The sequence below is a fragment of the Montipora foliosa genome, unplaced genomic scaffold, assembly GCF_036669935.1.
Source record: "Montipora foliosa isolate CH-2021 unplaced genomic scaffold, ASM3666993v2 scaffold_210, whole genome shotgun sequence".
In the NCBI taxonomy this organism is placed as follows: Eukaryota; Metazoa; Cnidaria; class Anthozoa; order Scleractinia; family Acroporidae; genus Montipora; species Montipora foliosa.
The window spans coordinates 19,020-41,505 of record NW_027179513.1 but is presented as its reverse complement, the minus strand read 5'-3'; the positions used below and the strand labels follow the sequence as shown (position 1 = coordinate 41,505).

The window sequence follows — 22,486 nt, the reverse complement described above, 5'->3', positions numbered from 1 at the left end:
CACTTCTCTTCTTGTTGTTGACGATCGTTCTATTTCTGAGATTTTTGATGTTTACTCTTTGTACGAACGTGGCTCCGGGGCCAAGCTTAACATGTCTAAGTGTTCTGGCCTGTGGCTTGGTTCCTGGAACGGCCGCACTGACTCTCCGGTGGCTATTGAGTGGTCTTCTGTCAAGGTAAAGGTTTTGGGTGTGTTTTTGGGTCCAGGTGTGTTGGAAGAAGATAACTGGAGGCCTCGTATCACCGCTGTTGAGAACGCTCTGAATTCTTGGAGGCAGCGCTCCTTGTCCTTCCGAGGAAAGTCTTTTGTCATCAACACGCTCGCCTTGTCCCGCGTGTGGTACGTGGCCTCCCTTATACATGTGCCCCGGTGGGTCAGTGCGGAAATCAACTCTCTTGTTTTTAAGTTTTTTTGGGGTGGGAAACGTGATCTTGTGGCTCGTCGTGTTGTTGTGCAGCATTCTTCTCTAGGTGGTTTTGGTGTTGTGGATTTTCAGCTCAAAGTGTCGGCTCTTCATGTTCAGTGGGTCCGTCGTTTTGTTGTTTCGCCATCTTCGTGGGTTTCCTTCATGGTTTTCTGGTTTACTTCCGTTCTTAGTGCCCCTCCTTATGTTGTCCTTCGCTCTCCCTCCGCCTTCTCCTTTTCTGGGCTCCCGCCATTTTACGTTTCTCTCTTGTCTGCCTGGCAAGCTTGTAAAGGTACTCTGTCTTCCTTGTCTCCTGGTATTGGTTCTGGTGTTGATTTTTGTCCTATTCATTCTGTCACAACTAGGTCTGCCTATCTTTTTCTGTTGTCTGAAAGTGTTGTACCTCCTCATTGTATTGTCAAGTTCGCTCCCTTGTTTGGTCCTTTGTACTGGTCGGCTACTTGGCGCCAGCTGTTCTTTTTCGATCTTGATCGCCCCGTCATCGACCTTTCATGGAAAGTGGCTCATGGGGTGCTATACACAGCTGAGCGCCTTGCTTCGTTTGGCTATAATGTCTCCACAGTTTGTTTCTGCTCTTCCCCCCTCGAATCTTTACAGCATTTATTTTTCGATTGTCCTCTGGCCTCCAGTGTCAACTCTTGGCTCCAGTCGCTGTTGTTCGTGGCTTCTCCTCTTTGTCCCTCCTTGCTTGCCCGTCATGTGCTCTTTGGTTTTTCTAGTGATGAGTTGCGGGTTGTCCCCCGGATTTTTGTTTATTTGCTTAACGTCTGTAAGTTCTTCGTCTGGTGGGCTCGGAATGATTTCCGCTTCCGCGATGTGCGCCCCTCTGCCGTTGAGGTTATTGAACGTGTCAAGTCCCGCGTGCGTTTTTATCTTCCCCTGTTTTTTCGTCGTTTTCGTTCTGCCCGTCGTCGTCAGTATTTCACCCGTCAGTGGGGCGGGCGTGGTGTTGTCGCTTCTCTCGTTCATGATCGTCTTGTAGTCCATCTTTAGTCTTGTTCGGGTGCACCTTAGTGGTGAACCAGCTCGTGTTTGCTGGATAAGTCTGTTGACTGGTGACCTACTAGGTCCGCCATTCACCGTTGCCTCCGTCCGTTTCCTTATGTCCTGTTGTCCAGTTGTTTTGTCTGTCTTTTGTGTCTGTCTGTGAGGGGTTGTCATTCTTGAGTGTAAGTCGGACGAGGCGTCTCTTGAATGCAATTCCTGTACGTGTTTGTCTTCTGTTCTGTGTTTGTAAGGGCGGGGTTCGATTCCCCGGCGAGTTTGGCGTACTGGTGTACCCCTGTTTGAGGTGAACCGCTGTTGCGGATTAGTCGTTATGTCTGGCGGGCATTGCACTCACCCTACTGGGGGCCCGGCCATTCGCCTCAAATATAAAAAACTTACCTGACGCGGGAGGCACTGTGATCAGGGAGGCAGTCCTCTCAAGGTGAGGCTCTTTCATTGCACTTCGATTGGGTTGACCCTTGCGATTACCCCAAATGTGGGTAACTCGAGCGTATAATTTCTGGTAGTGGGGACCTGCGTTCGCGCTAGTCCCCGCACCAAACCCCGGTGGCAAAGTTGGCTAATGGGAAGGTTTGTTGGTAACGTTTCAGGCAGGGCAGGGAAGGAGATGCGGTGGCGGTGTAAGGACTAAGGAAGGTGAGTTGTATTTGTGAATTCCACTGCTGAAATTGTAGGTGAATGTTCCGTACTTGGTGCACTGCAAAACTGTGATTTTATTTCTTTCATTCTTGGCCGTAGAGAGAGCGAGAGGACGTGTTTATTTCAGCCGCATCGATTTCCATCGATAGACGAGTGAGACAAGAAAATGCCAGCGGGTCGAGCTCTTATCCTCGTGCATCGTTTCGAAAACGTAAGTGGATGTGTGTTTGTACTGCTCCATCGCGATAGATTTCTTTTGCGTTGTGTTATGTTGCGTTCTGGAGAGCCCGTTTTGCATTGAGTAACTGAGGACCCGCCAGATCAGTTGGCGTTACATTTCTGTGGCCAACACTTTGTGGTTTCTCTATGTTATCAGTTAATTGGATTGTTATCATAAAAAGTAAATCTTTCATGGTCAGGATAGTGTCTTATCGGCCCTTTGAATACGTACTGTCCGTGTTGAGCAGGGAACAGTAAGACTTTGAAGTGCGCTACGTCACGTAAGTCACGTTTTCGCAGGATCAATGTTGTAGTGTTGTAGCCTTCGTTGTATGCATATCATCCGGGCTAGGTTAACTTCCATCTAATGCATAACAGTGCATGCATTTTTACTTGTCGTATCCTGTTCTTTGCTCACACGAAAAGATACGTTTCATGTCATAAACGTTGGATTGATAAGATCTCGCGCGCACGCGCTCCCTTGGGAATACAAGTTCCACTTTCTCGTGTGAACTATTTTGTTTTTGTTGTATGTCTCATCTTTGACATATCGTTGGCATGTTGTGTTCAAAAAACCTGGTTTGGAATGTTCTTTCATTAAAGGAAACTGAGATTTTTTGAGATAATCAAGTGTACAGAAGGAAAAGGGAAGCCTACAACACGGGGTATTCCCAGGCGGTCTCCCATCCAAGTACTAACCCCGCCCGACAGGGCTTAACTTCGGTGATCGGACGAGAACCGGTGTTTTCCCTGTGGTATGGTCGTAGACAAGTAATTCGCCGTGAAAATTAACTTTGTTATAAGGGAAAATAAAAACGAGGTCAGAGCAAGCACAATGTGCATTTGTCCTCTTGCCGTCAACGCAAGTGCCATGCAATGCTGGTCCTGCTGCCCACTGTACAAGGGCGATCGTTGTGTGCGCCTCGCTTTCAGGTTGGCTTTGGGCATTCCTTCCTTGGCACGGATTGTAATCGGACCACCATATCTCGTGGCCATGAGACTGGGAGCACCTTGTCCGCTGTGAGCATTTACGGGCATCGGCTTCTCGGCCTTTTGGCTAAGATCAAGTGTAGTATCTGTTCTTATCAGCTTAATATCTGATACGCTGCTCATCGAGCAGCTCATATATTAAACTGATTTTTGGAACTGGGCCGTGGAAAAGAGGCTTGCCTCGTCCCGGCCACGGGTTGCCTCGGTATAGCACTACCTCCGAGCGTGGCCCACTTCCCTCTGGGGAAGAAATAATCAAGTGAAAGCAGAACAAATGACCAAGCAACCAACCTTCACATTTCTCTTCTCTTTTCTAGGTAGCATAGCAGCGAGTGGACAGCACGACACGACAGGACGAGGAGCACGTGACCCCCATTACCACATGGTATGCGCAGACAAGTTGCGTTTTTGCGGTTCCGGAGAGGTTGAAAAGGCATACTTACCTGACGCGGGTTTTTATTATCTGCCAGGTTCGTGCCTTTCCTTGTGGTACGCGTAAGTTCCGTATTGGAATTGGAGTGTGGGGACAAGCGTTTTTGGGATTTGTGGTAAGATTTTTGATTCCTGAGTTTTACTGGTGACCCTCCTGGGGACTTATGCTTGGCGTCCTGCCATAACCCAGGGTAGCCAGTCTTTCTGTTCCCTTCCTGGGAGCTTTGCTTTCCGGGGGGACTGTTTTTTCTCTTTTTCCCTTTTCATCATGCCTCTTGCGGCCTTTAAGAGGACAGTAGTCCTCGACCTTTCCGATGTTCCAACCTCTGTTCCCAGGGCGGAACTTGTTACAGCCATCAAGGGAAAGTTCACCCCCTTTGTGATTGACAGTATTCAGTTTGTTCCCGTAAAACTGGTTCAGATTACTTTCGCTGACCCAAAATGTAAAAATATTGTTGAAGGTTATGATTTTGTCACTTTAGCTGGTGCTAAGTGCAAAGTCATGTATGCTGGGCCTCGAGCTCAAAATGTTATGTTGTATCACTATCCCTTTGAGGAGAGTGATGATCGCCTCCGGCCCTACTTTTCCTCGTACGGGAAGGTGGAGACGATAAGGCACCAGCATTACCCGGGTGACCCTGCAATCTGCACTGGAGCCCGTATCATCAAAATGGTTCGTTCTGGCCGGATCCCTCGTAATCTGGACATTGCTGGATATAAATGTAAGGTGTGGTATGTGGGTCAGCCGGCCGAATGTGATATCTGTCGTGGGGAACACCTCACCAAAAACTGTGACTTGCGCGGGAAGTGCCGCAGGTGTCGGGAGCCTGGTCACATGGCCAGGGATTGCCCAACCCCCCCAATGCCTGGGGGAACCCACCATCTTCGCCTGCGACCCCCGCCCATCCGTCCGCTTCACTTGTTGTTGGTGCCACTCCCCCGGAGTCGCTGCCTCCCCTCCTGGATGTCAGTTCTGGTCCTGAGGACCTTCCCACTTCTCCTGCAAGCTCTGACCATGAGGACTCTGGGGACGAGGGGGTAACCCTTCGTCCTCCTGCCCCCACGCAACCTGGTATTTCAAGTTGGGGTTCCCACACCGACCTCAGGGACAATGAGTTATCCCCCCTGGTACTCCACCCATGGCCTCTCCTGCCACCAGTAAATGTTAAGGAGGGTGCGGCCCTCCCTAAAACGGTAATGGTGGGTCCTCGACGCGCGTGCAGGTGGCTGCCTCCCCCGCCGCTGCGTCTGATGGTTTGGCTGCGCCACAGAGTAATACAATGTTAACACTAGTAGTAACGTAGTTGGTGTAATGGACAATACTACTATAGTTAATGGAAAAGAAATGGAAATGGATAATAGTAATAATGTAGTTACTGGAAAAGAAATGACAAATAATGCTGTAGTTAATGGAAAAGAAATGGAAATGGATAATAGTAATAATGGAAAAGAAATGGATACGAATGATAATGAACTAGTTAATGAGACTGAATACAGTCAAAGTATATTTAGTGACGATGACCCTTTAACGGGCATCAATGTAACCCCTGTAAATACCCCACAGGTTCTATCTCTGTCTCCCGTAATGGTTAACGAGGTCGAGCTGACTGATTCACCAGTCACTAAGCGTGGACTTTCGGATGTTGAGGCTTCCTCTGATGATCAGGTCAAGTCTAAGAAGAAAGCGAAGAAACCTCTTCCTGGTTCTGCGGTCCCCGGCCGCTCGAAGTCTGGAAAGGGCAGGGAGTCTGGGAGGGCTGTTCATTCTGGCCTTCCCTCCTTGGCTCCCCCTGCCCCGGTTCGGAGCCGTCGCTCCTAGTTGTGCTGTCTCTCTCTTTCTTCTCAGTTATGGCTCTCTCTATCCTCTCCTTAAACACCAATGGTCTCAGGGACTCGTCCAAGCGCGCTGGTGTTCTGCACTGGTTACGTTCCTTTCCTCAGGTCCCTGACATTGTCTGCCTACAAGAGGGCCCACTGCTCTTCAGACAGTGAATGTCAGTCTGGTTTCGTTCATCTGGTTTTAATGCAGTTGCTTCTGTTGGCTCTGCACACTCTTGTGGTTGCATCATTTTATTCCGCCCCACGGTCACCCTTACGAGCTCTTGGTGTGACACCGCTGGGCGTGTTGTTTTTTGCCACTTTACCCATTCTGGGCACCCGTTTCGTATCTGCTGTCTCTACGCCCCCAATCGCAACCCAGCCCGTGACGACTTCCTGGACGACGTCTCGTCTTGGGTTGATCCCACCTATCCGACCTTCCTTGCCGGGGACTTTAACACTGTGTTCGACCGCGCCCTCGATCGTCGGGGCTCCAATGTCTCTGACACTTCCCGCGAAAGTACTGCTACCTTAAAACGTCTTTTTGACTCCTGCTGTTGTCTGGACATTTGGAGGCACCTGCATCCTTCCGATTCTGCCTTCTCTTGGACTCGCTCAGACGGCCTTATGGCCTCCCGTATTGATCTCATTGGTGCCCCGTACTCCTGTTACCATCAGTCTTGACTTGCGATATTATTCCTTGTCCGTTTTCGGATCACTGTGGTGTGGTGCTTTCTTGTAGTGTCCCAGACATTGCTGCTCCTGGGACAGTTTCTGGAAGCTCAACATTTCTGTCCTCAATGATGAGGACTATATCCAGCATATCACTAATTTTTGGTCCGTTTGGAGGCAGTCCATGCTGTCCTTCCCGTCACTAGCTAAGTGGTGGGATAAGGGCAAGAGCCAAATCAAAGGCCTCACAATTAAATATTGCGCTGAGCGCTCGAAAGAAAACATCGCAGTGTCGAGACCTCCTTGGCCGACTAGCTGGGCATCTTAAGAACCGTGTTGATGCCGGTTTCACCTCCTGTGTTGAGCCGTACCATTCTACCCTGTCTGCCCTTGCTGCCCTAGACCTCGAGGCAGCTCGGGGAGCCCAAGTCCGTGCTCGGGCCAATGGGTTGAGGAAGGTGAAACCTCCTCGGCCTTTTTCTTCCGTCTGGAAAAGAAGCGTGCCGCCGACCGACTTATTTCAGCACTTCGATGCGATGATGGCACAGTGGTCTCGAGTTCAAAGGACCTATGCCAGGCTTTTGCTTCCTTTTATTCTAACTTGTTTAGTGCCGAGCCTACTGACGGGGACGTGGCTCTTTCCCTGCTCGACGCCCTCACCTCCACCTTGTCCGCCGACCAGGCTCAACAGTGTGATGGTCCTCTCCAGTCGGAGGAGTGTTATACTGCTTTATGTGGGATGGCTCGAGGCAAGACCCCGGGCTTGGATGGCCTCCCTATGGAGTTTTATGTCAAATTCTGGCCGGTGCTCGGACAGGACCTCGTGCTCGTCCTGAACTCATGTTATGAGGCTGGCACTCTCAGCCTCTCTCAGCGTCGAGGCATCATTTCTCTCATCTTTAAGACGGGTGACCGGCTGAACCCTCGTAACTGGCGGCCAATTTCCCTCCTTAGTGTGGACTACAAGCTCGCTGCCCGCGTCATCGCTGGGCGTCTCCTGAAGGTTATTCATGCCGTGGTGGCTGAGGATCAAACCTGTGGTGTCCCCGGTCGTTATATTGGTGAGAACGTCGCTTATCTCCGAGACATGGTCCATTACGCCACGCAATCCGGGTCTCCTTGTGCCATCCTCTCGCTCGACCAAGAAAAAGCGTTTGATCGCGTTGATTGGTCCTTTCTGCATGCCACCCTCTGCAGAATGGGTTTCCAAACCTCCTTTCTGCGCTGGATCCGCCTTTTCTATAATGCTGTTCAGAGTGCTGTCATTGTTAACGGTCATGTCTCAAACTTTTTCAGTCTCACACGGGGGGTGCGTCAAGGCTGCCCCCTCGCACCTTTGCTGTATGTTATGGTCGCTGAGGTCTTGGCCGCCAATATTCGAGCAAATCCCGCCATTACTGGACCTTTGCTGCCTGGACTGCCCTCACCGCTCTCTCCAATTTCCCAGTACGCGGATGACACATCGCTCATCTTGTCCTCCGATGCCTCCATTAGGGCTGTTTTTGACACCTACACAAGGTATGAGCTTGGTTCTGGATCCAAGCTCAACCTGACAAAGTCTCGCGGCTTGTGGCTGGGGTCTTGGGCTGGCCGAACTGACCCCCCTGTCCCTCTCGACTGGACATCTTCTAAGCTTAAAATCCTCGGAGTCTTCATTGGCCCGCATGACATTGATGAACTAATTGGCGGCCTCGGATAGAGGCTGTGGAACGCGTCCTCTCCTCCTGGCGTCAGCGCTCCTTGTCTTTTCATGGCAAGGCTTTGGTCATCAATTGCCTGGCCCTCGCCAGGGTTTGGTATGTGGCATCCCTGGTCCACATGCCCCCCTGGGTACTTAAAGAACTTAACTCCCTTGTTTTCTCATTCTTCTGGAAAACCAAGCGGGAGCTCGTTGCACGTGCTGTGGTCGTTCAGCCCACATCGCTGGGAGGTTTCTCGGTGGTGGACATTAAGCTCAAGGTTTGGTCGCTTCTGGGTCAGTGGGTCAAACGGTCTACTTTGTCCTCGTCAAGCTGGTCCTCCTTTGTGTCGTACTGGTTTCAATCGTGTTTTGCTGCCTCCTCTCTTGATGTTTTCTCCCGTCCCGCTGCCTTCGACAGGTCCCTGTTACCGCCATTTTACTCCTCTTTGCTTTTGGCCTGGGAGTCGCTTGGTGGCTCTTTTTCCCCCTCCCGGGGAACTTTGGTTTTCGCATCCTCTGACCCTCACGTTGTCGCCTCCGTGGCTTTTTTTCTCTGCCAAAGTCGGTTACCAGTTTCTTTTATCCTGTTCCTCTGTCACACCGCACTGTGTAGTTAAGTTCTTTCCCTCCTTTGGGGACCTTTACTGGTATGATACGTGGCGCCAGTTCCACTTCTTTGATTTTGACCGCTTTGTTGTTGATTTCTCCTGGAAGGTAGCTCATGGTGTGATTTACACTGCTGAGCGTCTTCTCTCTTTTGGTTTATCTGTCTCCTCCGCTTGTTTTTGTGGTCCTGTCGTCGAGTCACTGTCGCATTTGCTCTTTGTGTGTCCCCTTGCTCAAAGTGTTGTTGGTTGGCTACAGTCCCTCCTTTTTCATTTCTCGCCTATGTGTCCTGTGCTTGAGCGTCGCCATTTACTTTTTGGTTTCAATTCCACTGAGCTTCACGCAGTGCCCAAAGTCTTCAGTTACCTGTTGTGTGCCTGTAAGTTTCACATCTGGCTGGCCCGCAATGACTACCGCTTTCGTTCTGTCAACCTGGGGCCCTCGCCGTCATTGAGGGAGCAAAGGCCCGTGTCAAGTTCCACCTCCCCTTGCTCTTCAAGCGTTTTTCAACCCGGAGACGTCGACGTTATTTTGCCCGCCAGTGGGGGGCGGATGGAGTCATCGCCTCTATGTTTCCAACAAGCTCGTTTTTCGCTTCGGGCCACCTGCTTAATTCACCCTCTGTACCACCTGATTTGCTTAGTTTTATTTCGCCTCTGTCGCCTAATACTGGTGACCAATGCCTCAGGCGTTGGATGAGTCTGTCGACTGGTGACCTTTGGTCTGCCATTCACGCTGCTCATCGAGCAGCTCATATATTAAACTGATTTTTGGAACTGGGCCGTGGAAAAGAGGCTTGCCTCGTCCCGGCCACGGGTTGCCTCGGTATAGCACTACCTCCGAGCGTGGCCCACTTCCCTCTGGGGAAGAAATAATCAAGTGAAAGCAGAACAAATGACCAAGCAACCAACCTTCACATTCTCTTCTCTTTTCTAGGTAGCATAGCAGCGAGTGGACAGCACGACACGACAGGACGAGGAGCACGTGACCCCCATTACCACATGGTATGCGCAGACAAGTTGCGTTTTGCGGTTCCGGAGAGGTTGAAAAGGCATACTTACCTGACGCGGGAGGCACTGTGATCAGGGAGGCAGTCCTCTCAAGGTGAGGCTCTTTCATTGCACTTCGATTGGGTTGACCCTTGCGATTACCCCAAATGTGGGTAACTCGAGCGTATAATTTCTGGTAGTGGGGACCTGCGTTCGCGCTAGTCCCCGCACCAAACCCCGGTGGCAAAGTTGGCTAATGGGAAGGTTTGTTGGTAACGTTTCAGGCAGGGCAGGGAAGGAGATGCGGTGGCGGTGTAAGGACTAAGGAAGGTGAGTTGTATTTGTGAATTCCACTGCTGAAATTGTAGGTGAATGTTCCGTACTTGGTGCACTGCAAAACTGTGATTTTATTTCTTTCATTCTTGGCCGTAGAGAGAGCGAGAGGACGTGTTTATTTCAGCCGCATCGATTTCCATCGATAGACGAGTGAGACAAGAAAATGCCAGCGGGTCGAGCTCTTATCCTCGTGCATCGTTTCGAAAACGTAAGTGGATGTGTGTTTGTACTGCTCCATCGCGATAGATTTCTTTTGCGTTGTGTTATGTTGCGTTCTGGAGAGCCCGTTTTGCATTGAGTAACTGAGGACCCGCCAGATCAGTTGGCGTTACATTTCTGTGGCCAACACTTTGTGGTTTCTCTATGTTATCAGTTAATTGGATTGTTATCATAAAAAGTAAATCTTTCATGGTCAGGATAGTGTCTTATCGGCCCTTTGAATACGTACTGTCCGTGTTGAGCAGGGAACAGTAAGACTTTGAAGTGCGCTACGTCACGTAAGTCACGTTTTCGCAGGATCAATGTTGTAGTGTTGTAGCCTTCGTTGTATGCATATCATCCGGGCTAGGTTAACTTCCATCTAATGCATAACAGTGCATGCATTTTTTACTTGTCGTATCCTGTTCTTTGCTCACACGAAAAGATACGTTTCATGTCATAAACGTTGGATTGATAAGATCTCGCGCGCACGCGCTCCCTTGGGAATACAAGTTCCACTTTCTCGTGTGAACTATTTTGTTTTTGTTGTATGTCTCATCTTTGACATATCGTTGGCATGTTGTGTTCAAAAAACCTGGTTTGGAATGTTCTTTCATTAAAGGAAACTGAGATTTTTTGAGATAATCAAGTGTACAGAAGGAAAAAGGGAAGCCTACAACACGGGGTATTCCCAGGCGGTCTCCCATCCAAGTACTAACCCCGCCCGACAGGGCTTAACTTCGGTGATCGGACGAGAACCGGTGTTTTCCCTGTGGTATGGTCGTAGACAAGTAATTCGCCGTGAAAATTAACTTTGTTATAAGGGAAAATAAAAACGAGGTCAGAGCAAGCACAATGTGCATTTGTCCTCTTGCCGTCAACGCAAGTGCCATGCAATGCTGGTCCTGCTGCCCACTGTACAAGGGCGATCGTTGTGTGCGCCTCGCTTTCAGGTTGGCTTTGGGCATTCCTTCCTTGGCACGGATTGTAATCGGACCACCATATCTCGTGGCCATGAGACTGGGAGCACCTTGTCCGCTGTGAGCATTTACGGGCATCGGCTTCTCGGCCTTTTGGCTAAGATCAAGTGTAGTATCTGTTCTTATCAGCTTAATATCTGATACGCTGCTCATCGAGCAGCTCATATATTAAACTGATTTTTGGAACTGGGCCGTGGAAAAGAGGCTTGCCTCGTCCCGGCCACGGGTTGCCTCGGTATAGCACTACCTCCGAGCGTGGCCCACTTCCCTCTGGGGAAGAAATAATCAAGTGAAAGCAGAACAAATGACCAAGCAACCAACCTTCACATTTCTCTTCTCTTTTCTAGGTAGCATAGCAGCGAGTGGACAGCACGACACGACAGGACGAGGAGCACGTGACCCCCATTACCACATGGTATGCGCAGACAAGTTGCGTTTTTGCGGTTCCGGAGAGGTTGAAAAGGCATACTTACCTGACGCGGGTTTTTATTATCTGCCAGGTTCGTGCCTTTCCTTGTGGTACGCGTAAGTTCCGTATTGGAATTGGAGTGTGGGGACAAGCGTTTTTGGGATTTGTGGTAAGATTTTTGATTCCTGAGTTTTACTGGTGACCCTCCTGGGGACTTATGCTTGGCGTCCTGCCATAACCCAGGGTAGCCAGTCTTTCTGTTCCCTTCCTGGGAGCTTTGCTTTCCGGGGGGACTGTTTTTTCTCTTTTTCCCTTTTCATCATGCCTCTTGCGGCCTTTAAGAGGACAGTAGTCCTCGACCTTTCCGATGTTCCAACCTCTGTTCCCAGGGCGGAACTTGTTACAGCCATCAAGGGAAAGTTCACCCCCTTTGTGATTGACAGTATTCAGTTTGTTCCCGTAAAACTGGTTCAGATTACTTTCGCTGACCCAAAATGTAAAAATATTGTTGAAGGTTATGATTTTGTCACTTTAGCTGGTGCTAAGTGCAAAGTCATGTATGCTGGGCCTCGAGCTCAAAATGTTATGTTGTATCACTATCCCTTTGAGGAGAGTGATGATCGCCTCCGGCCCTACTTTTCCTCGTACGGGAAGGTGGAGACGATAAGGCACCAGCATTACCCGGGTGACCCTGCAATCTGCACTGGAGCCCGTATCATCAAAATGGTTCGTTCTGGCCGGATCCCTCGTAATCTGGACATTGCTGGATATAAATGTAAGGTGTGGTATGTGGGTCAGCCGGCCGAATGTGATATCTGTCGTGGGGAACACCTCACCAAAAACTGTGACTTGCGCGGGAAGTGCCGCAGGTGTCGGGAGCCTGGTCACATGGCCAGGGATTGCCCAACCCCCCCAATGCCTGGGGGAACCCACCATCTTCGCCTGCGACCCCCGCCCATCCGTCCGCTTCACTTGTTGTTGGTGCCACTCCCCCGGAGTCGCTGCCTCCCCTCCTGGATGTCAGTTCTGGTCCTGAGGACCTTCCCACTTCTCCTGCAAGCTCTGACCATGAGGACTCTGGGGACGAGGGGGTAACCCTTCGTCCTCCTGCCCCCACGCAACCTGGTATTTCAAGTTGGGGTTCCCACACCGACCTCAGGGACAATGAGTTATCCCCCCTGGTACTCCACCCATGGCCTCTCCTGCCACCAGTAAATGTTAAGGAGGGTGCGGCCCTCCCTAAAACGGTAATGGTGGGTCCTCGACGCGCGTGCAGGTGGCTGCCTCCCCCGCCGCTGCGTCTGATGGTTTGGCTGCGCCACAGAGTAATACAATGTTAACACTAGTAGTAACGTAGTTGGTGTAATGGACAATACTACTATAGTTAATGGAAAAGAAATGGAAATGGATAATAGTAATAATGTAGTTACTGGAAAAGAAATGACAAATAATGCTGTAGTTAATGGAAAAGAAATGGAAATGGATAATAGTAATAATGGAAAAGAAATGGATACGAATGATAATGAACTAGTTAATGAGACTGAATACAGTCAAAGTATATTTAGTGACGATGACCCTTTAACGGGCATCAATGTAACCCCTGTAAATACCCCACAGGTTCTATCTCTGTCTCCCGTAATGGTTAACGAGGTCGAGCTGACTGATTCACCAGTCACTAAGCGTGGACTTTCGGATGTTGAGGCTTCCTCTGATGATCAGGTCAAGTCTAAGAAGAAAGCGAAGAAACCTCTTCCTGGTTCTGCGGTCCCCGGCCGCTCGAAGTCTGGAAAGGGCAGGGAGTCTGGGAGGGCTGTTCATTCTGGCCTTCCCTCCTTGGCTCCCCCTGCCCCGGTTCGGAGCCGTCGCTCCTAGTTGTGCTGTCTCTCTCTTTCTTCTCAGTTATGGCTCTCTCTATCCTCTCCTTAAACACCAATGGTCTCAGGGACTCGTCCAAGCGCGCTGGTGTTCTGCACTGGTTACGTTCCTTTCCTCAGGTCCCTGACATTGTCTGCCTACAAGAGGGCCCACTGCTCTTCAGACAGTGAATGTCAGTCTGGTTTCGTTCATCTGGTTTTAATGCAGTTGCTTCTGTTGGCTCTGCACACTCTTGTGGTTGCATCATTTTATTCCGCCCCACGGTCACCCTTACGAGCTCTTGGTGTGACACCGCTGGGCGTGTTGTTTTTTGCCACTTTACCCATTCTGGGCACCCGTTTCGTATCTGCTGTCTCTACGCCCCCAATCGCAACCCAGCCCGTGACGACTTCCTGGACGACGTCTCGTCTTGGGTTGATCCCACCTATCCGACCTTCCTTGCCGGGGACTTTAACACTGTGTTCGACCGCGCCCTCGATCGTCGGGGCTCCAATGTCTCTGACACTTCCCGCGAAAGTACTGCTACCTTAAAACGTCTTTTTGACTCCTGCTGTTGTCTGGACATTTGGAGGCACCTGCATCCTTCCGATTCTGCCTTCTCTTGGACTCGCTCAGACGGCCTTATGGCCTCCCGTATTGATCTCATTGGTGCCCCGTACTCCTGTTACCATCAGTCTTGACTTGCGATATTATTCCTTGTCCGTTTTCGGATCACTGTGGTGTGGTGCTTTCTTGTAGTGTCCCAGACATTGCTGCTCCTGGGACAGTTTCTGGAAGCTCAACATTTCTGTCCTCAATGATGAGGACTATATCCAGCATATCACTAATTTTTGGTCCGTTTGGAGGCAGTCCATGCTGTCCTTCCCGTCACTAGCTAAGTGGTGGGATAAGGGCAAGAGCCAAATCAAAGGCCTCACAATTAAATATTGCGCTGAGCGCTCGAAAGAAAACATCGCAGTGTCGAGACCTCCTTGGCCGACTAGCTGGGCATCTTAAGAACCGTGTTGATGCCGGTTTCACCTCCTGTGTTGAGCCGTACCATTCTACCCTGTCTGCCCTTGCTGCCCTAGACCTCGAGGCAGCTCGGGGAGCCCAAGTCCGTGCTCGGGCCAATGGGTTGAGGAAGGTGAAACCTCCTCGGCCTTTTTCTTCCGTCTGGAAAAGAAGCGTGCCGCCGACCGACTTATTTCAGCACTTCGATGCGATGATGGCACAGTGGTCTCGAGTTCAAAGGACCTATGCCAGGCTTTTGCTTCCTTTTATTCTAACTTGTTTAGTGCCGAGCCTACTGACGGGGACGTGGCTCTTTCCCTGCTCGACGCCCTCACCTCCACCTTGTCCGCCGACCAGGCTCAACAGTGTGATGGTCCTCTCCAGTCGGAGGAGTGTTATACTGCTTTATGTGGGATGGCTCGAGGCAAGACCCCGGGCTTGGATGGCCTCCCTATGGAGTTTTATGTCAAATTCTGGCCGGTGCTCGGACAGGACCTCGTGCTCGTCCTGAACTCATGTTATGAGGCTGGCACTCTCAGCCTCTCTCAGCGTCGAGGCATCATTTCTCTCATCTTTAAGACGGGTGACCGGCTGAACCCTCGTAACTGGCGGCCAATTTCCCTCCTTAGTGTGGACTACAAGCTCGCTGCCCGCGTCATCGCTGGGCGTCTCCTGAAGGTTATTCATGCCGTGGTGGCTGAGGATCAAACCTGTGGTGTCCCCGGTCGTTATATTGGTGAGAACGTCGCTTATCTCCGAGACATGGTCCATTACGCCACGCAATCCGGGTCTCCTTGTGCCATCCTCTCGCTCGACCAAGAAAAAGCGTTTGATCGCGTTGATTGGTCCTTTCTGCATGCCACCCTCTGCAGAATGGGTTTCCAAACCTCCTTTCTGCGCTGGATCCGCCTTTTCTATAATGCTGTTCAGAGTGCTGTCATTGTTAACGGTCATGTCTCAAACTTTTTCAGTCTCACACGGGGGGTGCGTCAAGGCTGCCCCCTCGCACCTTTGCTGTATGTTATGGTCGCTGAGGTCTTGGCCGCCAATATTCGAGCAAATCCCGCCATTACTGGACCTTTGCTGCCTGGACTGCCCTCACCGCTCTCTCCAATTTCCCAGTACGCGGATGACACATCGCTCATCTTGTCCTCCGATGCCTCCATTAGGGCTGTTTTTGACACCTACACAAGGTATGAGCTTGGTTCTGGATCCAAGCTCAACCTGACAAAGTCTCGCGGCTTGTGGCTGGGGTCTTGGGCTGGCCGAACTGACCCCCCTGTCCCTCTCGACTGGACATCTTCTAAGCTTAAAATCCTCGGAGTCTTCATTGGCCCGCATGACATTGATGAACTAATTGGCGGCCTCGGATAGAGGCTGTGGAACGCGTCCTCTCCTCCTGGCGTCAGCGCTCCTTGTCTTTTCATGGCAAGGCTTTGGTCATCAATTGCCTGGCCCTCGCCAGGGTTTGGTATGTGGCATCCCTGGTCCACATGCCCCCCTGGGTACTTAAAGAACTTAACTCCCTTGTTTTCTCATTCTTCTGGAAAACCAAGCGGGAGCTCGTTGCACGTGCTGTGGTCGTTCAGCCCACATCGCTGGGAGGTTTCTCGGTGGTGGACATTAAGCTCAAGGTTTGGTCGCTTCTGGGTCAGTGGGTCAAACGGTCTACTTTGTCCTCGTCAAGCTGGTCCTCCTTTGTGTCGTACTGGTTTCAATCGTGTTTTGCTGCCTCCTCTCTTGATGTTTTCTCCCGTCCCGCTGCCTTCGACAGGTCCCTGTTACCGCCATTTTACTCCTCTTTGCTTTTGGCCTGGGAGTCGCTTGGTGGCTCTTTTTCCCCCTCCCGGGGAACTTTGGTTTTCGCATCCTCTGACCCTCACGTTGTCGCCTCCGTGGCTTTTTTTCTCTGCCAAAGTCGGTTACCAGTTTCTTTTATCCTGTTCCTCTGTCACACCGCACTGTGTAGTTAAGTTCTTTCCCTCCTTTGGGGACCTTTACTGGTATGATACGTGGCGCCAGTTCCACTTCTTTGATTTTGACCGCTTTGTTGTTGATTTCTCCTGGAAGGTAGCTCATGGTGTGATTTACACTGCTGAGCGTCTTCTCTCTTTTGGTTTATCTGTCTCCTCCGCTTGTTTTTGTGGTCCTGTCGTCGAGTCACTGTCGCATTTGCTCTTTGTGTGTCCCCTTGCTCAAAGTGTTGTTGGTTGGCTACAGTCCCTCCTTTTTCATTTCTCGCCTATGTGTCCTGTGCTTGAGCGTCGCCATTTACTTTTTGGTTTCAATTCCACTGAGCTTCACGCAGTGCCCAAAGTCTTCAGTTACCTGTTGTGTGCCTGTAAGTTTCACATCTGGCTGGCCCGCAATGACTACCGCTTTCGTTCTGTCAACCTGGGGCCCTCGCCGTCATTGAGGGAGCAAAGGCCCGTGTCAAGTTCCACCTCCCCTTGCTCTTCAAGCGTTTTTCAACCCGGAGACGTCGACGTTATTTTGCCCGCCAGTGGGGGGCGGATGGAGTCATCGCCTCTATGTTTCCAACAAGCTCGTTTTTCGCTTCGGGCCACCTGCTTAATTCACCCTCTGTACCACCTGATTTGCTTAGTTTTATTTCGCCTCTGTCGCCTAATACTGGTGACCAATGCCTCAGGCGTTGGATGAGTCTGTCGACTGGTGACCTTTGGTCTGCCATTCACGCTGCTCATCGAGCAGCTCATATATTAAACTGATTTTTGGAACTGGGCCGTGGAAAAGAGGCTTGCCTCGTCCCGGCCACGGGTTGCCTCGGTATAGCACTACCTCCGAGCGTGGCCCACTTCCCTCTGGGGAAGAAATAATCAAGTGAAAGCAGAACAAATGACCAAGCAACCAACCTTCACATTCTCTTCTCTTTTCTAGGTAGCATAGCAGCGAGTGGACAGCACGACACGACAGGACGAGGAGCACGTGACCCCCATTACCACATGGTATGCGCAGACAAGTTGCGTTTTGCGGTTCCGGAGAGGTTGAAAAGGCATACTTACCTGACGCGGGAGGCACTGTGATCAGGGAGGCAGTCCTCTCAAGGTGAGGCTCTTTCATTGCACTTCGATTGGGTTGACCCTTGCGATTACCCCAAATGTGGGTAACTCGAGCGTATAATTTCTGGTAGTGGGGACCTGCGTTCGCGCTAGTCCCCGCACCAAACCCCGGTGGCAAAGTTGGCTAATGGGAAGGTTTGTTGGTAACGTTTCAGGCAGGGCAGGGAAGGAGATGCGGTGGCGGTGTAAGGACTAAGGAAGGTGAGTTGTATTTGTGAATTCCACTGCTGAAATTGTAGGTGAATGTTCCGTACTTGGTGCACTGCAAAACTGTGATTTTATTTCTTTCATTCTTGGCCGTAGAGAGAGCGAGAGGACGTGTTTATTTCAGCCGCATCGATTTCCATCGATAGACGAGTGAGACAAGAAAATGCCAGCGGGTCGAGCTCTTATCCTCGTGCATCGTTTCGAAAACGTAAGTGGATGTGTGTTTGTACTGCTCCATCGCGATAGATTTCTTTTGCGTTGTGTTATGTTGCGTTCTGGAGAGCCCGTTTTGCATTGAGTAACTGAGGACCCGCCAGATCAGTTGGCGTTACATTTCTGTGGCCAACACTTTGTGGTTTCTCTATGTTATCAGTTAATTGGATTGTTATCATAAAAAGTAAATCTTTCATGGTCAGGATAGTGTCTTATCGGCCCTTTGAATACGTACTGTCCGTGTTGAGCAGGGAACAGTAAGACTTTGAAGTGCGCTACGTCACGTAAGTCACGTTTTCGCAGGATCAATGTTGTAGTGTTGTAGCCTTCGTTGTATGCATATCATCCGGGCTAGGTTAACTTCCATCTAATGCATAACAGTGCATGCATTTTTTACTTGTCGTATCCTGTTCTTTGCTCACACCGAAAAGATACGTTTCATGTCATAAACGTTGGATTGATAAGATCTCGCGCGCACGCGCTCCCTTGGGAATACAAGTTCCACTTTCTCGTGTGAACTATTTTGTTTTTGTTGTATGTCTCATCTTTGACATATCGTTGGCATGTTGTGTTCAAAAAACCTGGTTTGGAATGTTCTTTCATTAAAGGAAACTGAGATTTTTTGAGATAATCAAGTGTACAGAAGGAAAAAGGGAAGCCTACAACACGGGGTATTCCCAGGCGGTCTCCCATCCAAGTACTAACCCCGCCCGACAGGGCTTAACTTCGGTGATCGGACGAGAACCGGTGTTTTCCCTGTGGTATGGTCGTAGACAAGTAATTCGCCGTGAAAATTAACTTTGTTATAAGGGAAAATAAAAACGAGGTCAGAGCAAGCACAATGTGCATTTGTCCTCTTGCCGTCAACGCAAGTGCCATGCAATGCTGGTCCTGCTGCCCACTGTACAAGGGCGATCGTTGTGTGCGCCTCGCTTTCAGGTTGGCTTTGGGCATTCCTTCCTTGGCACGGATTGTAATCGGACCACCATATCTCGTGGCCATGAGACTGGGAGCACCTTGTCCGCTGTGAGCATTTACGGGCATCGGCTTCTCGGCCTTTTGGCTAAGATCAAGTGTAGTATCTGTTCTTATCAGCTTAATATCTGATACGCTGCTCATCGAGCAGCTCATATATTAAACTGATTTTTGGAACTGGGCCGTGGAAAAGAGGCTTGCCTCGTCCCGGCCACGGGTTGCCTCGGTATAGCACTACCTCCGAGCGTGGCCCACTTCCCTCTGGGGAAGAAATAATCAAGTGAAAGCAGAACAAATGACCAAGCAACCAACCTTCACATTTCTCTTCTCTTTTCTAGGTAGCATAGCAGCGAGTGGACAGCACGACACGACAGGACGAGGAGCACGTGACCCCCATTACCACATGGTATGCGCAGACAAGTTGCGTTTTTGCGGTTCCGGAGAGGTTGAAAAGGCATACTTACCTGACGCGGGTTTTTATTATCTGCCAGGTTCGTGCCTTTCCTTGTGGTACGCGTAAGTTCCGTATTGGAATTGGAGTGTGGGGACAAGCGTTTTTGGGATTTGTGGTAAGATTTTTGATTCCTGAGTTTTACTGGTGACCCTCCTGGGGACTTATGCTTGGCGTCCTGCCATAACCCAGGGTAGCCAGTCTTTCTGTTCCCTTCCTGGGAGCTTTGCTTTCCGGGGGGACTGTTTTTTCTCTTTTTCCCTTTTCATCATGCCTCTTGCGGCCTTTAAGAGGACAGTAGTCCTCGACCTTTCCGATGTTCCAACCTCTGTTCCCAGGGCGGAACTTGTTACAGCCATCAAGGGAAAGTTCACCCCCTTTGTGATTGACAGTATTCAGTTTGTTCCCGTAAAACTGGTTCAGATTACTTTCGCTGACCCAAAATGTAAAAATATTGTTGAAGGTTATGATTTTGTCACTTTAGCTGGTGCTAAGTGCAAAGTCATGTATGCTGGGCCTCGAGCTCAAAATGTTATGTTGTATCACTATCCCTTTGAGGAGAGTGATGATCGCCTCCGGCCCTACTTTTCCTCGTACGGGAAGGTGGAGACGATAAGGCACCAGCATTACCCGGGTGACCCTGCAATCTGCACTGGAGCCCGTATCATCAAAATGGTTCGTTCTGGCCGGATCCCTCGTAATCTGGACATTGCTGGATATAAATGTAAGGTGTGGTATGTGGGTCAGCCGGCCGAATGTGATATCTGTCGTGGGGAACACCTCACCAAAAACTGTGACTTGCGCGGGAAGTGCCGCAGGTGTCGGGAGCCTGGTCACATGGCCAGGGATTGCCCAACCCCCCCAATGCCTGGGGGAACCCACCATCTTCGCCTGCGACCCCCGCCCATCCGTCCGCTTCACTTGTTGTTGGTGCCACTCCCCCGGAGTCGCTGCCTCCCCTCCTGGATGTCAGTTCTGGTCCTGAGGACCTTCCCACTTCTCCTGCAAGCTCTGACCATGAGGACTCTGGGGACGAGGGGGTAACCCTTCGTCCTCCTGCCCCCACGCAACCTGGTATTTCAAGTTGGGGTTCCCACACCGACCTCAGGGACAATGAGTTATCCCCCCTGGTACTCCACCCATGGCCTCTCCTGCCACCAGTAAATGTTAAGGAGGGTGCGGCCCTCCCTAAAACGGTAATGGTGGGTCCTCGACGCGCGTGCAGGTGGCTGCCTCCCCCGCCGCTGCGTCTGATGGTTTGGCTGCGCCACAGAGTAATACAATGTTAACACTAGTAGTAACGTAGTTGGTGTAATGGACAATACTACTATAGTTAATGGAAAAGAAATGGAAATGGATAATAGTAATAATGTAGTTACTGGAAAAGAAATGACAAATAATGCTGTAGTTAATGGAAAAGAAATGGAAATGGATAATAGTAATAATGGAAAAGAAATGGATACGAATGATAATGAACTAGTTAATGAGACTGAATACAGTCAAAGTATATTTAGTGACGATGACCCTTTAACGGGCATCAATGTAACCCCTGTAAATACCCCACAGGTTCTATCTCTGTCTCCCGTAATGGTTAACGAGGTCGAGCTGACTGATTCACCAGTCACTAAGCGTGGACTTTCGGATGTTGAGGCTTCCTCTGATGATCAGGTCAAGTCTAAGAAGAAAGCGAAGAAACCTCTTCCTGGTTCTGCGGTCCCCGGCCGCTCGAAGTCTGGAAAGGGCAGGGAGTCTGGGAGGGCTGTTCATTCTGGCCTTCCCTCCTTGGCTCCCCCTGCCCCGGTTCGGAGCCGTCGCTCCTAGTTGTGCTGTCTCTCTCTTTCTTCTCAGTTATGGCTCTCTCTATCCTCTCCTTAAACACCAATGGTCTCAGGGACTCGTCCAAGCGCGCTGGTGTTCTGCACTGGTTACGTTCCTTTCCTCAGGTCCCTGACATTGTCTGCCTACAAGAGGGCCCACTGCTCTTCAGACAGTGAATGTCAGTCTGGTTTCGTTCATCTGGTTTTAATGCAGTTGCTTCTGTTGGCTCTGCACACTCTTGTGGTTGCATCATTTTATTCCGCCCCACGGTCACCCTTACGAGCTCTTGGTGTGACACCGCTGGGCGTGTTGTTTTTTGCCACTTTACCCATTCTGGGCACCCGTTTCGTATCTGCTGTCTCTACGCCCCCAATCGCAACCCAGCCCGTGACGACTTCCTGGACGACGTCTCGTCTTGGGTTGATCCCACCTATCCGACCTTCCTTGCCGGGGACTTTAACACTGTGTTCGACCGCGCCCTCGATCGTCGGGGCTCCAATGTCTCTGACACTTCCCGCGAAAGTACTGCTACCTTAAAACGTCTTTTTGACTCCTGCTGTTGTCTGGACATTTGGAGGCACCTGCATCCTTCCGATTCTGCCTTCTCTTGGACTCGCTCAGACGGCCTTATGGCCTCCCGTATTGATCTCATTGGTGCCCCGTACTCCTGTTACCATCAGTCTTGACTTGCGATATTATTCCTTGTCCGTTTTCGGATCACTGTGGTGTGGTGCTTTCTTGTAGTGTCCCAGACATTGCTGCTCCTGGGACAGTTTCTGGAAGCTCAACATTTCTGTCCTCAATGATGAGGACTATATCCAGCATATCACTAATTTTTGGTCCGTTTGGAGGCAGTCCATGCTGTCCTTCCCGTCACTAGCTAAGTGGTGGGATAAGGGCAAGAGCCAAATCAAAGGCCTCACAATTAAATATTGCGCTGAGCGCTCGAAAGAAAACATCGCAGTGTCGAGACCTCCTTGGCCGACTAGCTGGGCATCTTAAGAACCGTGTTGATGCCGGTTTCACCTCCTGTGTTGAGCCGTACCATTCTACCCTGTCTGCCCTTGCTGCCCTAGACCTCGAGGCAGCTCGGGGAGCCCAAGTCCGTGCTCGGGCCAATGGGTTGAGGAAGGTGAAACCTCCTCGGCCTTTTTCTTCCGTCTGGAAAAGAAGCGTGCCGCCGACCGACTTATTTCAGCACTTCGATGCGATGATGGCACAGTGGTCTCGAGTTCAAAGGACCTATGCCAGGCTTTTGCTTCCTTTTATTCTAACTTGTTTAGTGCCGAGCCTACTGACGGGGACGTGGCTCTTTCCCTGCTCGACGCCCTCACCTCCACCTTGTCCGCCGACCAGGCTCAACAGTGTGATGGTCCTCTCCAGTCGGAGGAGTGTTATACTGCTTTATGTGGGATGGCTCGAGGCAAGACCCCGGGCTTGGATGGCCTCCCTATGGAGTTTTATGTCAAA

At 50.6% G+C, this 22,486-nt stretch overlaps 3 long non-coding RNA genes and 11 other non-coding genes across 14 annotated transcripts; 11 read left to right on the top strand and 3 right to left on the bottom strand.

Annotated features, from left to right (window-relative positions):
- Positions 1-1,805: 1,805 nt before the first annotated feature.
- LOC137986479 (U1 spliceosomal RNA) lies at positions 1,806-1,969 on the top strand. Its single transcript, XR_011119848.1, has one exon. It is a non-coding gene; the product is annotated as a U1 spliceosomal RNA (small nuclear RNA).
- A 56-nt stretch (positions 1,970-2,025) lies between these two features.
- On the top strand, positions 2,026-3,732 carry LOC137986468 (uncharacterized). Its single transcript, XR_011119840.1, has 3 exons — positions 2,026-2,071; positions 2,174-2,285; positions 3,601-3,732. It is a non-coding gene; the product is annotated as an uncharacterized lncRNA (long non-coding RNA).
- Positions 2,944-3,062, bottom strand: LOC137986497 (5S ribosomal RNA). The gene has a single exon (XR_011119861.1). It is a non-coding gene; the product is annotated as a 5S ribosomal RNA (ribosomal RNA).
- Positions 3,331-3,522, top strand: LOC137986487 (U2 spliceosomal RNA). The gene has a single exon (XR_011119854.1). It is a non-coding gene; the product is annotated as a U2 spliceosomal RNA (small nuclear RNA).
- A 5,428-nt stretch (positions 3,733-9,160) lies between the features above and the next one.
- LOC137986496 (U2 spliceosomal RNA) lies at positions 9,161-9,351 on the top strand. The gene has a single exon (XR_011119860.1). It is a non-coding gene; the product is annotated as a U2 spliceosomal RNA (small nuclear RNA).
- Positions 9,352-9,434: 83 nt separating this feature from the next.
- LOC137986467 (uncharacterized) lies at positions 9,435-11,474 on the top strand. Its single transcript, XR_011119839.1, has 4 exons — positions 9,435-9,596; positions 9,766-9,811; positions 9,914-10,025; positions 11,343-11,474. It is a non-coding gene; the product is annotated as an uncharacterized lncRNA (long non-coding RNA).
- On the top strand, positions 9,546-9,709 carry LOC137986478 (U1 spliceosomal RNA). Its single transcript, XR_011119847.1, has one exon. It is a non-coding gene; the product is annotated as a U1 spliceosomal RNA (small nuclear RNA).
- LOC137986493 (5S ribosomal RNA) lies at positions 10,686-10,804 on the bottom strand. Its single transcript, XR_011119857.1, has one exon. It is a non-coding gene; the product is annotated as a 5S ribosomal RNA (ribosomal RNA).
- LOC137986485 (U2 spliceosomal RNA) lies at positions 11,073-11,264 on the top strand. The gene has a single exon (XR_011119853.1). It is a non-coding gene; the product is annotated as a U2 spliceosomal RNA (small nuclear RNA).
- A 5,428-nt stretch (positions 11,475-16,902) lies between the features above and the next one.
- Positions 16,903-17,093, top strand: LOC137986495 (U2 spliceosomal RNA). Its single transcript, XR_011119859.1, has one exon. It is a non-coding gene; the product is annotated as a U2 spliceosomal RNA (small nuclear RNA).
- Positions 17,094-17,176: 83 nt separating this feature from the next.
- Positions 17,177-19,217, top strand: LOC137986466 (uncharacterized). Its single transcript, XR_011119838.1, has 4 exons — positions 17,177-17,338; positions 17,508-17,553; positions 17,656-17,767; positions 19,086-19,217. It is a non-coding gene; the product is annotated as an uncharacterized lncRNA (long non-coding RNA).
- Positions 17,288-17,451, top strand: LOC137986477 (U1 spliceosomal RNA). The gene has a single exon (XR_011119846.1). It is a non-coding gene; the product is annotated as a U1 spliceosomal RNA (small nuclear RNA).
- On the bottom strand, positions 18,429-18,547 carry LOC137986481 (5S ribosomal RNA). Its single transcript, XR_011119850.1, has one exon. It is a non-coding gene; the product is annotated as a 5S ribosomal RNA (ribosomal RNA).
- LOC137986484 (U2 spliceosomal RNA) lies at positions 18,816-19,007 on the top strand. The gene has a single exon (XR_011119852.1). It is a non-coding gene; the product is annotated as a U2 spliceosomal RNA (small nuclear RNA).
- Positions 19,218-22,486: the final 3,269 nt, after the last annotated feature.